The sequence below is a fragment of the Gastrolobium bilobum genome, unplaced genomic scaffold (assembly GCF_033153095.1).
Source record: "Gastrolobium bilobum isolate Gb01-03AN ecotype WA unplaced genomic scaffold, APGP_CSIRO_Gbil_v1 utg56655, whole genome shotgun sequence".
Lineage (NCBI taxonomy): Eukaryota > Viridiplantae > Streptophyta > Magnoliopsida > Fabales > Fabaceae > Gastrolobium > Gastrolobium bilobum.
In genome coordinates, this window is record NW_026896372.1 from 22,857 (window position 1) to 38,223 (window position 15,367).

Consider the following 15,367-nt stretch of genomic DNA (forward strand, 5'->3'; position numbering starts at 1 on the left):
ATGAGAACCATATTAGTATTTACAAGTGAATTTGTAACTTGCAATGGAATCCAAATTGACAGTGAAAGGTATCAATAACTGTAAGGATGATAGAGGGTTGAACCCTAAATCAAAGAGAAAAAGGAACGGAACAAGAACAAGACAATTTTTCTATTAATTTCTAAATGAATTGTTTCTTACAACACCTGTCTCTCTTATGCAGATGACAACAAAGCAATTTCCTAACAACCATTGCCACGTCACCCTATACAATTGCAAGGACTAATTACAATGGGTAACTATAACCGAACTACCATTAAGTTCCCACTCAAATAACAACAACAGTTACTATAACAAATCAGTAACTATCAACACAGTAACTAAGTAACTATTTAATGCATAGTAATTAAGTAACTATGTAAGGCATTGTATTCTATCTACGATATGTCCCTAATGAATATCAACTACAAAGTCTTTCACCCAAGCAGGTGCTCCACTTCTTCTCTTTGTATCATTACCCCCATCTTGCAAAGCAACCTTGTCCTCAAGGTTCAAATTAGGATAATGCAGCTTGAGGTCATGCTCATTCTCCCAAGTGGCATCCTCTGGCAAAGCATGCGACCATTGGATCAAATATTGGACACCAGAAGAATGCTTACCAGAACCCTTGCGAGTCATAAGGACAGCAGCAGGCTCTTGCACAGGACAATTTCCATGAGTTAAAACAGGTAAGGTGGGAACCAAATTAGGATGATCTCCCTTGAATGGTTTTAAGATCGAAACATGGAAAGAAGAGTGGATTTTGCTTCCACGAGGCAACTGCAATTGGTAAGCTACTGGACATAAAATTCTAACAACAGGAAAAGGGCAAAAGTACCTTTTAGACAATTTCTGATTGTGTCTTTTGGCAACTGTGATTTGCCTATAAGGCTGAAGTTTCACAAGAACAGGATCACCCACAGCAAAAGTGATGTCCTTCCTATGTTTATCCGCTTGCACCTTCATCCTATTTTGGGCTCCTTGTAAATGATTCTTCAACTGAGCTAACAATTCATTGCGATGAGTCAAAGTAGAATCCACAGCTTCCACCCTCACCAAACCGTGATGATAATAGGGAATCATAGTGGGCAACCTCCCATATAGTGCTTGGAAAGGACTCATGCCAATAGAGGAATGATGGGCTGTATTGTAATGCAGCTCATCCCATCCCAAATAAAATGACCATCTATGATCTTCATCAGAACAAAAGGCACGCAGATATTGTTCTAAATATCTGTTTGTAACTTCCGATTGGCCATCGGATTGAGGATGATAAGCGGTACTAGTGTGGAGCTTAGTGCCACTAAATTTAAACAACAAGGTCTAGAAATGACTCAAGAAGACACTGTCTCTATAAGAAACAATAGATTTAGGATACCCATGGAGCTTCACCACTATATCACAGAACAGGGCAGCCACTCTTGCTGCTGTATATGGATGAGATAATGCACCAAAATGTGCATACTTTGTAAGGTGGTCTACCACAACAAGAATCACAGAAAAACCACGGGAAATGGGAAGTCCTGTTATAAAGTCCATGCTAAGATCTTCAAACACACCATGAGGTATTGGCAAGGGCTGCAGCAAGCCAAAAGGAGGAGTGGTGGCTGTTTTCACAAACTGACAAGTAGCACATTCCTTAATGAACTGAGTCACATCATTCCTCATTTTTGGCCATTTCTCTCAGACATACAGGGATCAGAACACTTACCTTTCAACAATTTTGAGTGAATGAGGAGCAATTCAGGGTCTGTACTGTTCTCCTGCTTAATCTGATCAACAATTTGAAATGAAATTTCTGATATAATGGCTAGACAACTTCCAGTGTCCTCCTCTGCATCTCTTCGGGACAAGGAATCAGCCACAATATTAGTAATTCCAGGTTTGTATTCAATAGAAAAAGCATACCCCATAAGCTTGTAGGCATACTTCTGTTGCTCCAAAGTTTGTATAGTCTGAGATAGAAGCTCCTTTAAACTTCTATGGTCAGTTCTAATTATAAATCTAGACCTCAATAGGTAGTGTCGCCATTTTTTTACAGCTTCTGTCACAACAAAAAGCTCCCTAACATACGTTGAAGCAACCTGCATTCGAGGGCCTAATTTCTTGCTAAAAAAAGCTATTGGCTTATTTTTCTGGAGCAGCACAGCACCAATCCCAGATGAGGATGAATCTGTTTCAATAATGAAAGGTAAGGAGAAGTCAGGCAATGATAAAATTGGTGTGGTAGTCATTGCTTCTTTCAACACAGAAAATGCTTTGTCAGCCTCAACTCCCCACACAAAAGCATCAGTCTTCAAGAGATTCGTAAGAGGGGCTGCCACACATGCATATTGTCGGATAAAACGACGATAATATCCAGTGAGACCTATGAACCCCCTCAACTGCTTAATATTCTTGGGCTGAGGTCATTGCAATATTGCCTCTATCTTCTTTGGATCGGCTTTGACTCTTTCGCCAGAAACCAAATGCCCCAAATAAGCTATTTCAGACAAAGCAAAACCACACTTGCTAAGCTTCACCATAAAGTGATTCTGTTGTAAACAAGCCAATGTTAACCGAAGATGATCAAAATGTTGCAAGAAGGACCCACTATATATTAAGATGTCATAAAAAAATAATAATGATGAACCTTCGTAAATAGGGTCGAAACATTTGATTCATAGCTGATTGGAATGTAGAAGGAGCGTTGGTCAATCCAAATGGCATTACCATGAACTCATAGTGTCCGTCATGAGTACGAAAAGCTGTTTTTTGTGTATCTTCGAAAATCAGCCTTATTTGATGATATCCACTCCTCAAATCTAGCTTGGAAAAAATTACAGCATCCTTCAACTCATCCAGGAGCTCATCAATCGTTGGAATGGGGAAACGATCCTTAATGGTAATAACATTCAAGGCCCTATAATCTATGCACATCTTCCAAGAATTGTCCTGATTTTTGACTAGCAAAACAGGTGAGGAATATGGACTATGGCTTGCTTTGATTAATCCAGATTGCAACAGCTCAGCTACTTGCCTTTCTATCTCAGTTTTCTGATTATGCCCATACCTGTAAGGCCTCACATTCACAGGTTTTGAACCTGGCAGTAGGTGAATGGCATGATCACAATCCCTCATGGGAGGTAAGCCTTGTGGTAATTGAAAAACTGATTGATAGTTGGCTAAAACACCCCATACCTCTAAAGGAATTAATTCCTTCAAGGCTGTCAATTCAGGTAAAAGTGTTTCAGTTCCCACCACTGCTGCAGTTTGTCCAGAAAATGATAAACAATTGCCCAATTGTTGTAAGACCACCTCCTTGCTTCCTTGACCACACAACACCACCCTATTCCCTTGCCAATTAAACTCCATTGACATTTCACTGTAGTCATGAATTACCTTTCCCAGAGAGCTTAACCACAGTATCCCCAAAATCACTCACAAACTCTTCAATTCAATCACACACAAATCAACCTTGAAATCACAGCCTTGGATATTCACTACCACAACAGGGAATTTTTTTTCACACACCAAAAATTCCCCATTGCCCAGAAAAACTCTCATCTTGGAGATTCGAACCATGGGAAGGCCTAATTGCTCTGCTAAATCTTTTTGCACAAAATTGTGAGAAGAACCCGAATCAACTAACACAGACACTAACCTGTCACCCATTGAAACTGTGAACTGGAGAGCTCTGGGATTGTGATCACATTCGAGGCAATGGAGAGCTGCATCATGACATTCTGGAATCACTGGTTCAGGTTGCCAGACAATGTGCTCCTCTATATCTTCATCATCATTATCAAACTCACTTACCAGCATCAACAACTTAGCCTTGCATCGATGCTTAGACTACCACTTCTCATCACATGTATAACAGAGTCATGCTTCCCTACGCTTCTGTAAATATTCATTGGAATTTTTTTTGATAGGAACGGTTGAAGGTAGTGCTGGTAGGAAGGGCTTCACTGGTTGCACTCCCTCAGTTGGTGATTATGCTCCACGACCGAAATAGGTTTAGGAAAAAATTTCCTAGTAGAAGATTGCAGGGAAGAACGTAACTCAGAGAAATGGGCCTCATAAGTAATGGCTAATTGCATAGCCTGATGCAAAGTAGTGGGTCCATGCAATTGAATCGCTCGGCGGAATTCCGGTTGTAGGCCAGAAATAAAAAATCTCATTAAGACTTCATCGGAGAAATCAGTCACCTGATTAATCAGTGCTTCAAAATTTCTGATATAATCAGAGAGAGCTCCTTCCTGAGTCAACTTGGACAAGACACCTCGCAAATCAGTATAAGCGGTGCCCCCAAACTGTTGTTTCATCGCACGTTTAAGATCTTCCCAGGACTGAATAGTTCCACCTCTAAAAAGCCATTGAAACCACAGACCTTCCGTTCCTTCCATCTTCATACCTGCCAACTGCACTTTGAGGGCTTCAGGAATTTGCTGCAAGCCAAAGAACAATTCCACCCGAAAAATCCAACTAGTGGGATCCTTGCCATCAAAAGAGGGTAAATCCATCTTCACCGATTTCATCACGTTCCTGGAATCAGAAGGATCAAATCAGAACGGAGCCGAACCAGAAGAATCAGTGTTGCCTCGCGGAGGAACATTCTCCCTTCCACGATTGTCCGCTCCCACCACCGCAACATGGATCTGTTGGAGCTGAGTGTTGATCTGCGTGAGTTAGTTTTGGTGATCACCAAACCGTTGTTGAATCTCCTCCAAACTACGATCGACCCGGGTTTGAAAGGATCCAAGATCCTCTGCTAACTCTTGGATGCACATCTTCAAATGGAAGAAGAAAGGGGAATGAAAACACCAATGATAGAGGGTTGAACCCTAAATCAGAGAAAAAAGGAACGAAACAAGAACAAGACAATTTTTCTATTAATTTCTGAATGAATTGTTTCTTACAACACCTGTCTCTCTTATGCAGATGACAACAAAGCAATTTCCTAACAACCATTGCCACATCACCCTATACAATTGCAAGGACTAATTACAATGGGTAACTATAACTGAACTACCATTAAGTTGCCACTCAAATAACAACAACAGTTACTATAACAAATCAGTAACTATCAACACAGTAACTAAGTAACTATTTAATGCACAGTAACTAAGTAACTATGTAAGGCATTGTATTCTATCTACAATATGTCCCTAATGAATATCAACTACAAAGTCTTTCACCCAAGCAGGTGCTCCACTTCTTCTCTTTGTATCAAAGGAAGGAGAAAAATAATGTAAGAAGAGAGAAGAGGGCGTTCTTTGTAACTCAAAACTTTTAACTATATTATGTTTATTATTACAATGGCCACATGTACTTATATACATAGCCACACAGGTCTCTATATCAGAGATAAGTGATAACATATCAAGTAATATAACAAATGCATCTAAATTAGTTACAACATATTAGTTGAATATACAGATATGATTAAGTTATGATTGAGTCAGTTATACTTTCATCACCTCGCAAGCTCAACATTGAAGGAACTGAGAGAGAGAGCTTGGTTCCAAAGTTAAGAAATTTGGAGCATGATATAGCATTGGTAAGACCATCTGCCTTTTGGTTTGCTGAAGGGATATGATGCACTGAGATTGAACCATTAAGTATCCTCTCACAAATGAAGTGCAAGTTGAGTTCAAAGTGCTTTGTGCGAGAGTGAAAAAGAGGATTTGCAATAAGGAGCACACCACTAAGATTACCACAGAAAATCTGGGACGTTTGAAGAGAGCAAACTTTGAGCTCTAACTATAAGGATCATACTAGAGATGTGCATGGAGCGGTTTGGTTCGATTTTTATCAAAAACCGAACCAATTCTGATTTTTATAAAACCAGTTTTGATTTTTTCAAACCAGTTTGGAACTGGTTTCTAAACCGATTTTTTGTTCATAACCGTCTTAAATGGGTTTTAATTTAAAATTGTTTTTTATATCATAACCGAATCAAAATCAAAACAGATTTTGTTCAAAACCAGTCTTATTCATAGATTTGGCATATTCTTTGTAATAAGAGAGTGCTTACTCCTTTAAATTAAACTCAGACAAAGCAGCAACATTTTCCTTCTCAACATTTGCTTCGTTGTCGTGTTCAAGAGAAAGCTGCTCTAGATTTATCCCCACCTACAAACATGTAAAAATTATAGTTCAAAATCATAAACTACAATATAAATTTGAGGGATTCGAAACAATAGAAAGTAATGAACAATCTGCCAAAACAAAAAAGTAACAAACAGAGAAAAAAAAGGGGAACTTAGCAGGAACCTCCAAAATAGAGAGATCTTTGATTAGATACAAAAGATCATAAGTAAAATGATTTGATTTGGTTATTTTGGATATCCAAACTGGTATGTAAAATGGATAATTGAATCTAAATAAAAATTTTAAAACTGGATTGGGTTTTAAACTGATTAAAAAAAATCGATTTTTGGAATCAGTTCGGTTCAATTCTTCAAATGGTTTGGATTATTTGGATTTTTTGCGCACCCCTAGAGCTGACCCAGGTAAGCTCAGCGACAGTGGCCTCTACACATCGATACTCCGCTTCTGTACTTGAATGACTCACAACCGATTGCTTCTTGGATGACCATGACACCAAGTTCACCATTGGAAAGAGGCAAAATCCTAAAGTAGAGCGTCTTTCATCCACATCAGAGCATCAATTAGAGTAGCAATAAGCAATGAGTTGAGGCTTCGAATAGAGGCAAATCATCAAACCCATCTAAGGTGTGCCACGAAGATACAACAAAATATGCTTGACAACTTTCCAGTGAGTGTCAAGGGGAGTATGCATGAATTGAAAAACCTTATTCATAGAGAATGTGATGTAAGGGCGAGTAATAGTCACATATTGGAGAGCATCTACAATCAAACGATAAAGAAAGGGTCATGAAATGGGGTGCCATCATGCACAGAAAGCTTTAAACCAAATACCATTAGAGTTGGTATGGGTTAGTAGTTAGCTAAGCCAGCTTTTTGAAGGAGATCAGTGACATATTTGGACTGGGATAGATGAAAAGCACCAGTAGGTAGTGATTGGGTTTCAATGTCAATGAGGTAATGAAGGGGACCTATGTCCTTGAAAGCAAATACAACTTTTAGAGATTGTACAATAGATGAAATGACAGCTGAAGAAGAGCATGTGATATGTCATAAACAAGTACATAGTTTGGTGGCAGAGTGGTTGAAGGACACAAAAAGTGAGGAGTCACACTTGGTTGCATGAAATTCGAGACATAGAGCGTAGTGCCGAGCTTCTAAAACCAAGTATGCAAAGCTTGTTTGAGTCCATATAATGCTTTATTTGTCCGGCATACAGGAGAAGAGTTGGAAGAAGTGAAGTTAGGTGGTTGAGTCATGAAAACCTCTTCATGAAGTTCATCATTCAGGAAGGCATTGTTAACGTCAAGCTGCCTAATGGACCATCCTTGGGAGAGGGCAATTGTGAGTATAATATGAACGCTATTAGGTTTAATTATTGGGCTAAATGTCTCGGCATAATTGAATCCTTCACATTGGTGGAAACTCTTTGTAACTAAATGTGCTTTGCGTTTGAGGATAGAACCATCAGGATTGTATTTGACATGAAAAATCCATTTACAACAAATGGGTGTTCGTCCACGAGATAGTGGTACAAGAGTCCACACATTATTTTTCAGTAGAGTTGCATATTCATCTTTCATTGCGTTGAGCCAATGAGGCTGAGCCATAGCTTGAGCTACAAAGGTTGGTTCAAATGAAGCAATAAAGAGACGAAGCTTAAAGACACAAAACTTTGCTCTAGTGACCATAAGATGCTGGTTTGTTAGAAGGGCTGCAATAATGGATGGTGCAAAGGATGCAGTGGACCTATAATGCATTCTTAAAATAGATAATGAAGTAAGAGAGTTATTATTAATGTGGTTAGTAGAAGTTGCAACATGTGAATCACTTAGTGATAATGAAGGAACAATAATGGGAATTTGATTTGATGAGGAAGACAAGCTATTAGATGATGGAGTCACTGTGTGATGTTGAAAAGGAAAAATATGCTAGTCAAATAGAACATGACGAGAGCTAACTATTTTTCTAGTGGTTGTAAGACATTTATATCCTTTGTGGGAAGAGTTGTAGCATATAAATGTACATTTGGCATATATGTAGTCTACTTAATTTACGAGTGTTATAAGGCTTGAGATATGGGTAGCCTATGTTGCACCGACATCGACACAAGATACGATACGACACAACATGCCGACACGTTAATTCTAAAATTTTGACATGTTAGGACACGCTCATAAATAGTCATATAACTAATCAAATATTGAAATTCCATAACATAAATATAAAACAAAAATAATTTTTCATGTCAAATTCTGTAACAAAAAATATTTGATTTATAAATTAATTTTTCATGTTTAGTTAAAAATATAAAATAAAAAAAATTTGGATCTTAAAAAAAAAGTGTCGGAAAACGTTGATCGCGTTTCAAAAAATGTTAACAGCTTGTCGGAACGTGTCGGTGTATGACACATATTTTTCACCCAAAAAATGTGTTGGTGCTTTCTTAGGGGTAACAGGCACACCTAAAAGTTCGCAAGAAGGAGTAGTCAGGTTGTTTGTCAAAGAGTAGTTGATAGGGAGAGGCATTACCAAGTTTTGGTTAAGGGAGAAGATTGATTATAACTGATGTTGAGACAAAGGCATCTTTCTAAAATTTTTGAGGCAAAAAGGAAGCTGCAAGCATTGCTAAACCAGTTTCAACATGTCCGCGTTTGCGCTTAGGGTGACATTTTGTTGGTGAACATGAGGACATGAAAGACCATGGGTGATGCCATAAGTTCGGAGGAGAGGCTTGAGGGTTAAGTATTCTTTGACATTATCTATTTGCAAGGTTTTGAGTTTGGTGATGAGTTGGAGTTCGACCATAGCCTTCAATTGAGCAAATAAGGGAGTTACTTGAGATCTGACTTAAATGGGATAACGCTAAGTGTATGCGCCAACTACAAAACAAATGAGCCATGATGCTGTCAATAGGATCAATTGAGCCTTATGTATCAAAATCGATTAATTCTAGTGATTTGTAATATGTATTAGCAGAAGGACAAAATGGTAATTGGTGCATTTGCCCACACAACAAGCACTACATAAAGTCCTTTTTACTTTTTGAAATTGCATTTTAAGTGTGCAATAACAAATTTTATAGTTGAAAGAGAAGCTTATCCTAGTCTACTATGCCATAGCTCAAGGTTGGAATTTGAGTGGCATTTATTCAAATCAAGATTGCTTCAATTTGCACTTGAAATGCAGAGTGTTTAGGAGCTGTGAAGGTCTTTGCTCCTTCAAAGGCATAAGACCTCCTCTGAGTTATCCTTGGAGAACAATCTCCTTGGTAGCTTGGGATTTGACAAAGCAACTGTTAGCATGAAATTCGAAGAATATATCATGGTCTTTAGCAAATTTAAAGTCACTAAGAAGATTCGTTGACAGTCCAGGAACATGGAGAATATTATTTAAAGGAAAAGACAATGAATTTGATGAGGCATGTAATGCAGAGTGACCAACATGCTGAATTTTCATACTTGCACCATTAAATACTTGTGCAAATTCCTGGCCTTTGTAACCTGACTTTTGTTGGGCAAGTGGCTTCTTATAAAGGATGCTTATCGAACACCTTGGGGGGGGGGGGGTGAGTAGGTGTTCTGAATTTTTCAAAAAACTTTTTGCGAGTAGATCTTTAAATTTGATTAGCCTAAAGAAAGTTGAACTAATAAGTTCAAGAGATACACCAGAGTAACTAGAATGACAGCCCTCAAATTTATTTTGCTATATCCAATTTAGTTGACAATCACACAAACATAACAATGCTATTATTTTTCTTCAGGTCCCTATTGCCTAAATATTAGAATGATGCAATAATGAAATTTGCGAACCTGACCTTTTTATAGAGAGTATAAACTTTAATTTCTTACTCAAATTGTGAAATAATTCACTTTCAATGGTAAGAAATTTATTAATCAAGTAGCTTGAAAATATTTTTCAATGAACACACAATAATATAATAACAATAGCTAAGAACTAATATGCTTTTGACAAAATAAGATAGACAAGACTAATAAGAAAAACTACTATGACACTTATTTAATAGAACAAATTAGAAAAATGTTAAAGTGCTACAACACAAATGTATCACTCGAATACTGCTACAAAAATTTTCAAACAGAGAACAATAATACTTTCAATCTTTATCTAGAATATTAAAAGGATACGTCAGAGAGAAAGATACATGATGCTTTATGCTGGTTTCCTATCCCATAGTGCAATGGGATAGCTACGTCCCGTGTGCACCCGGTGTTAAACATACAATGGTAATAAGCGCAACTTATTTAAATGCTGAAACCATTTGAAGATCTTATCTAATGCCTGAAGCCATCTAGCTGCAGCAATAGGATCATAGGATCCATCAAATGAAGGTGGCTTATGCTTGATAATGGATATTTTATTGCACTTATTTATCACTCTTAATTAGTATTTTAGGAGTATTTGAATAAAAAATGGTCTTTTGGGTTAAAGTAGATTTCTGGTTGTTTATTGGGTTTAATTTATTTTCATCATTAATTTCAGCTTTACGTTACTTTAATATTTTGACCATATCTCACTCCACAAGTGTCTAATTGACTCTGTTCTTGTTGCATTTTAAATATAACTCAGAGGGATACAAATGCTATGAAGACAAGAAAGCCTAGTTCGAACAAGAAGATGGTCAAAATTAGAGCCCAAGTCGGATGTTAATTGCTGGAGATTTATTGATTTAAGTCTGTAATTAGAACCCAATGTTGTTTAGGCCCAAGACCATTTGTTTAGTTTTAATTCTGTTTTATTTTTATTATGGGCCGACATTAGTTGAACCCTAACCCAGTTTGGATGGGATTAAAATGGTTCGTTTAGGAAACTTGTAGGCAGTCTTCGTTTGAGAGTTTTTACGATCGACAAATTGTCTCTGGAGATTTTAACTCAATTTCTGTTCTTCATCTTCTTTTTAATTTTTAATTATGTTTACCTTAGACATGCGAGGCTAAGAACCCTTTAATCAAACTAAGGGTAATGGATTCCATGGAAGAGTCTAGAGGATCCGAACTTTTCCTTTAAAACAGATTCATTTCTCTTTCAAACTCAGATTGATATCGTGCGATTGTGGATATTCAATTTGAGATTCGCAATTGCGATTATGGAAGGAGATTAATCATCAGATTTGATGATTAGATTGATTAACCCTAAGATCTTAAGTCAAACGGGCTAATACTTTACGATTGTATGAGTAGAAGCACCGTATTTGATCAAACGCTAGGCGATCGCTTATAGAGGGTTCTCAATTGAATACAAGGATTCTGATTCAATTGAGGTTAATCTCAAATTTGGCATCTTTTTATCCGAGGAAGAACGTCCTAGGAATCCTAACCTTAGGTTGGTTGTTAAAATTATGATGTCAATTTCATATTTTTACATTCTGTTTTATTTTAATTTAAGCGAACAAAAGCCCCCCTTTTATTTTCTGTTTTTAATCTGCGATTTTAATCGTTACGATTTCCTTGAGAGACGACTCAAGTTGACACTTTACTACAAATTTTAAGAAACCTGATTTTATTAATTTGCACGAGTTCGACAACTCGTGTCAATGCTTATGGAAAGCATTCAGCCTGCGCTCTCTAGTCTCCTGGTCCTCAATCTGCTCGTAGAAAGGCTGATCATATTGAAGTTGTGACTCATGCTTTCCATGTTGCTTTGATCAACTCCCTCCTGAACATGAGTCCCTCCACTTCCATTCCCATCCTGATGATGGAACGGAGGTGGCGGTGGCGACGATGGTGGTGGTGGAGGAAACTGGTTGTCATTAAGACCAACCCTCATCTCCTCCAAGATAACCCTTATTACAGTCATGTTCTCCAATCGGTTCGCCTCGAATATGTCCTTAGTCGCCTTCCTACTCGCTTCCTAACCAACGTCCATCATCGCCTGATTGGGCAATCTACTGGCCTCTTTATCGGCATGTCTAGCCATCTGTATCTCGACTAATGCAGTAACCATAGGGTCGGTTGACCCTCGTTTGTCTCACGAGTTCTCTTAGGAGGTGCCATAACTGTGCTTATGTTACACAAAGGAATGAGGTGATCAAGGCTACACTAAGTGGTCACACATGCATTATCATAACAAAACCTAAAATCATTCGCAGACATGACAGACATTGCAATACATAAGGCTTTTTCCCTAGACAGTTTGCTCTGATACCTTAAAATGTAACACCCCGTGTGCACCCGGTGTATTAAATATACAATGGTAATATGGGCAATTATTTCAATGCGGAAGCTAATTATTTATATTAGCAACAGTCATTAAATCTATTATGTGACTTAACTTTTTGTTTATTAAATCTGATGTATTGCAATCACGACATACACACACATATATAAATATAACGCATAAATGCCCTGTCTCAAAAGATAACAACACTTGTCATGAATCTGCATTAAGTAGTCATGATAACACGCTTATAACATGGAGCATACAAATAGATACTCTTAAAACATAACACAAGCTTATTTAATAGTGGCATAGACAAACCCTATGCTTATATCGAATAACAACATAATCCAACAAGTCAAATAATAATCATGTCTCATCATAGTAAAATGTATAATTATAAGCATGCATGTCTCATGTCATCACTCAAAACTCTACGCCGCCCTTTTGCCTCTAGGTGCATCCGCCTAATGGATATCAGCTCCTGAAAATGTGCCCTTGAAAGGGAGAGATTTTGACAAATCTCTATAAACTGGGGTTCTCGAAGTCTCACTCCGCCAAGTTCACTTACAGGTATAATAAGTTCAACAGAATAATAAAATGCATAATATTGGATATATAGCATGTAACATGTGCAATATCACTATCTACTGGCCAGAGACAAGTATGCATTATGCACGTCTACAACATACCAACAAAATATATGAGGATTCCTCCATACCCTACACCCAAGGATGCCGCCTGCATTTATAACACACTACACATCCGTATATATATCAACACATTATGCTACAATTTATTTCCAAATATATCATGTCAATATCAGTGTATAACTCATTTTCAATAAAACATACCATGCACGTAGACTAACCCTCCACTGAGTTTGGTGGAACAACAAGGGACTAACTATGAGAACATGAAGCTTACCTGTTAAGCACCAGAATAACCTCCAAGTCCAACCGATCATAAGACATCAGTCCACACAGTGTCCCAACCTAGATTTTACATGCAAATCCAGTCAATAGATGAAATCTAGCTTTTCAAGCCTAACGAGGCTCTATTTCTTTTTCGTTTCGCACGTTGAAGGCTTCTTCCAAAACCTCAAGCACTCAAACTTGAAGGTTCTGACTTAAGTTCATTTTGCAGAGGTTCACATTGTTTATTTAAGGGTCCTAGGTCATCAAACATTGGTTCTGTTTGGACAAAATAGCATAAATCTCGAAAACTGCAGAATATCTGGATATTTGTCAAGGATATATCCGGATATCAATATCCAAATATTCCAAGACTCATATCCGGATATCACATACCAGATATCCGGATATTTCGCGACAGAAATGCATTCTTCGCGAAGATATCCAACAAGGGTTTATTTTTATCAAACACAAAGGTCCAAGTATGCGTTTTTATGTGTGTTCGTGCTAGTACACCACTGGATTATCACATTTACTCATTAGACATGTCCAAGACTCAATCTTTTTCATTAAAACTCAAGAAGAAGATGTAGGAACATATACCCAAGCTTCCAAACAACAAAAAGAAAGAGCTTTGAAGGTCTTGCTACCGCCCAAGCTTCTGTCCAAGAAGGTGCACGAATTTAGGCTTCCAAGCTTTATTCTTTCTCTTCAAAGATGGCTCCTTGGTGCTCCAAAGAGTGGAAAAATTTCTCTAACTACTCCTACCAAGGAAGGCAGCCCACTATCCTTACAAAATAGTTGCTAAAACCCTAAAACAAAGATGTATTTCTCACTCATAAGGCTTGCTCTCAAGTGTTTAAGGTGATTCAATTGGAGAAAAGTGAGGAAAGGTGAGACCTTTGGTGGTTTTCCATGGAAAAAAGCTTTGGTAACTTGGAGAGGAAGAAGAGAACTCTTAGGGTTTTTGGGAAATGATCTACGTAGTCTTCATGAAGAAATGAGAGCATTAAACGGGTCTTAGACACTTAAGGTACTGCTCACTAAACATCCGGTATTAGTTCTAAGGTCTCTATTAATTGTTTTTTCTCCAAACTTTATATTCTTAATTTAGTCATTTTTCTAGGTATATTCATATTTTTTTTTTTTTCGAGTTACTTCGTCGGTACCCATTTATTCTGCGAAATACACAGTGTTTGCACTTTTCTTCCGAAAAGCAACTAGATATTAATTATTATAATTTCACTACAATTATCCTATGTAATTTATGGAATTATTTTCTAAACTTATACTTAATCATTATTAATCTCCGTTAAGTTTATATTTAGCGGTGCGAGTTCTTACATCCTGATTGAAACTTGTGGAGCAATTTTATTGAACCAAAAATTGTGTTTTACAACCAGTCAAACACATAAGATACTTCAAGAAAATCTTAGATGTTTCAAAGCTTCAACTTCAATGGATCAAACCACAATCCGAGCCTTGGTGTATCAGCACTCCACCAAGTCAGAACCCTACACCCTTGTAGGTTCCTTGGAGCTCCAAGACTTGTGTTCACAACCACAAGTAAGCAAGGATTTCCAACCACCTTGGTTGAAATGCACACACACCCTAGGAAAATCTAAGCACATATACACATGAACTTCAACATAACCGATATATTATTCTATCTTCCAAAGAAAATTAAATCTCAAAGATATGCTATCCTATCACACATGATATATCATAAACTTTCAACAAGCTCCAAAGTAATATGAATAATGCAAGAAAAGATGTGTATCAAAAAACCAAGTTGCACTAGAAATTTATGTTGATCAGAACCGGATAGATGATACCCGATGCAAGTAAAAGTAGTTTTCTTCACAAATTTAATAATATTCCACAACAAAGGATTTAACAGAATGGAAGAATGCTCAAGGAACCTTCTGCATCTAGTTTTTCTTACGAAGCCAGCTCAAGAATGAAAGTGAACAAGGAGATCTTGAAAGAGCACAGGTTGAAGCAATGGAGATTCTTCATGCCTTTTATCGGACAAATTTGAGTAACTTGTGATGAAAACAATTTTCACACAATGCATTTTTTCTTTCTCACTAGAAACGAATGGAAATTTTTAGGTTTTGAAGAGTTTCTTGATTTGGGAAAACATGAACAACTCTCTTGTTTTT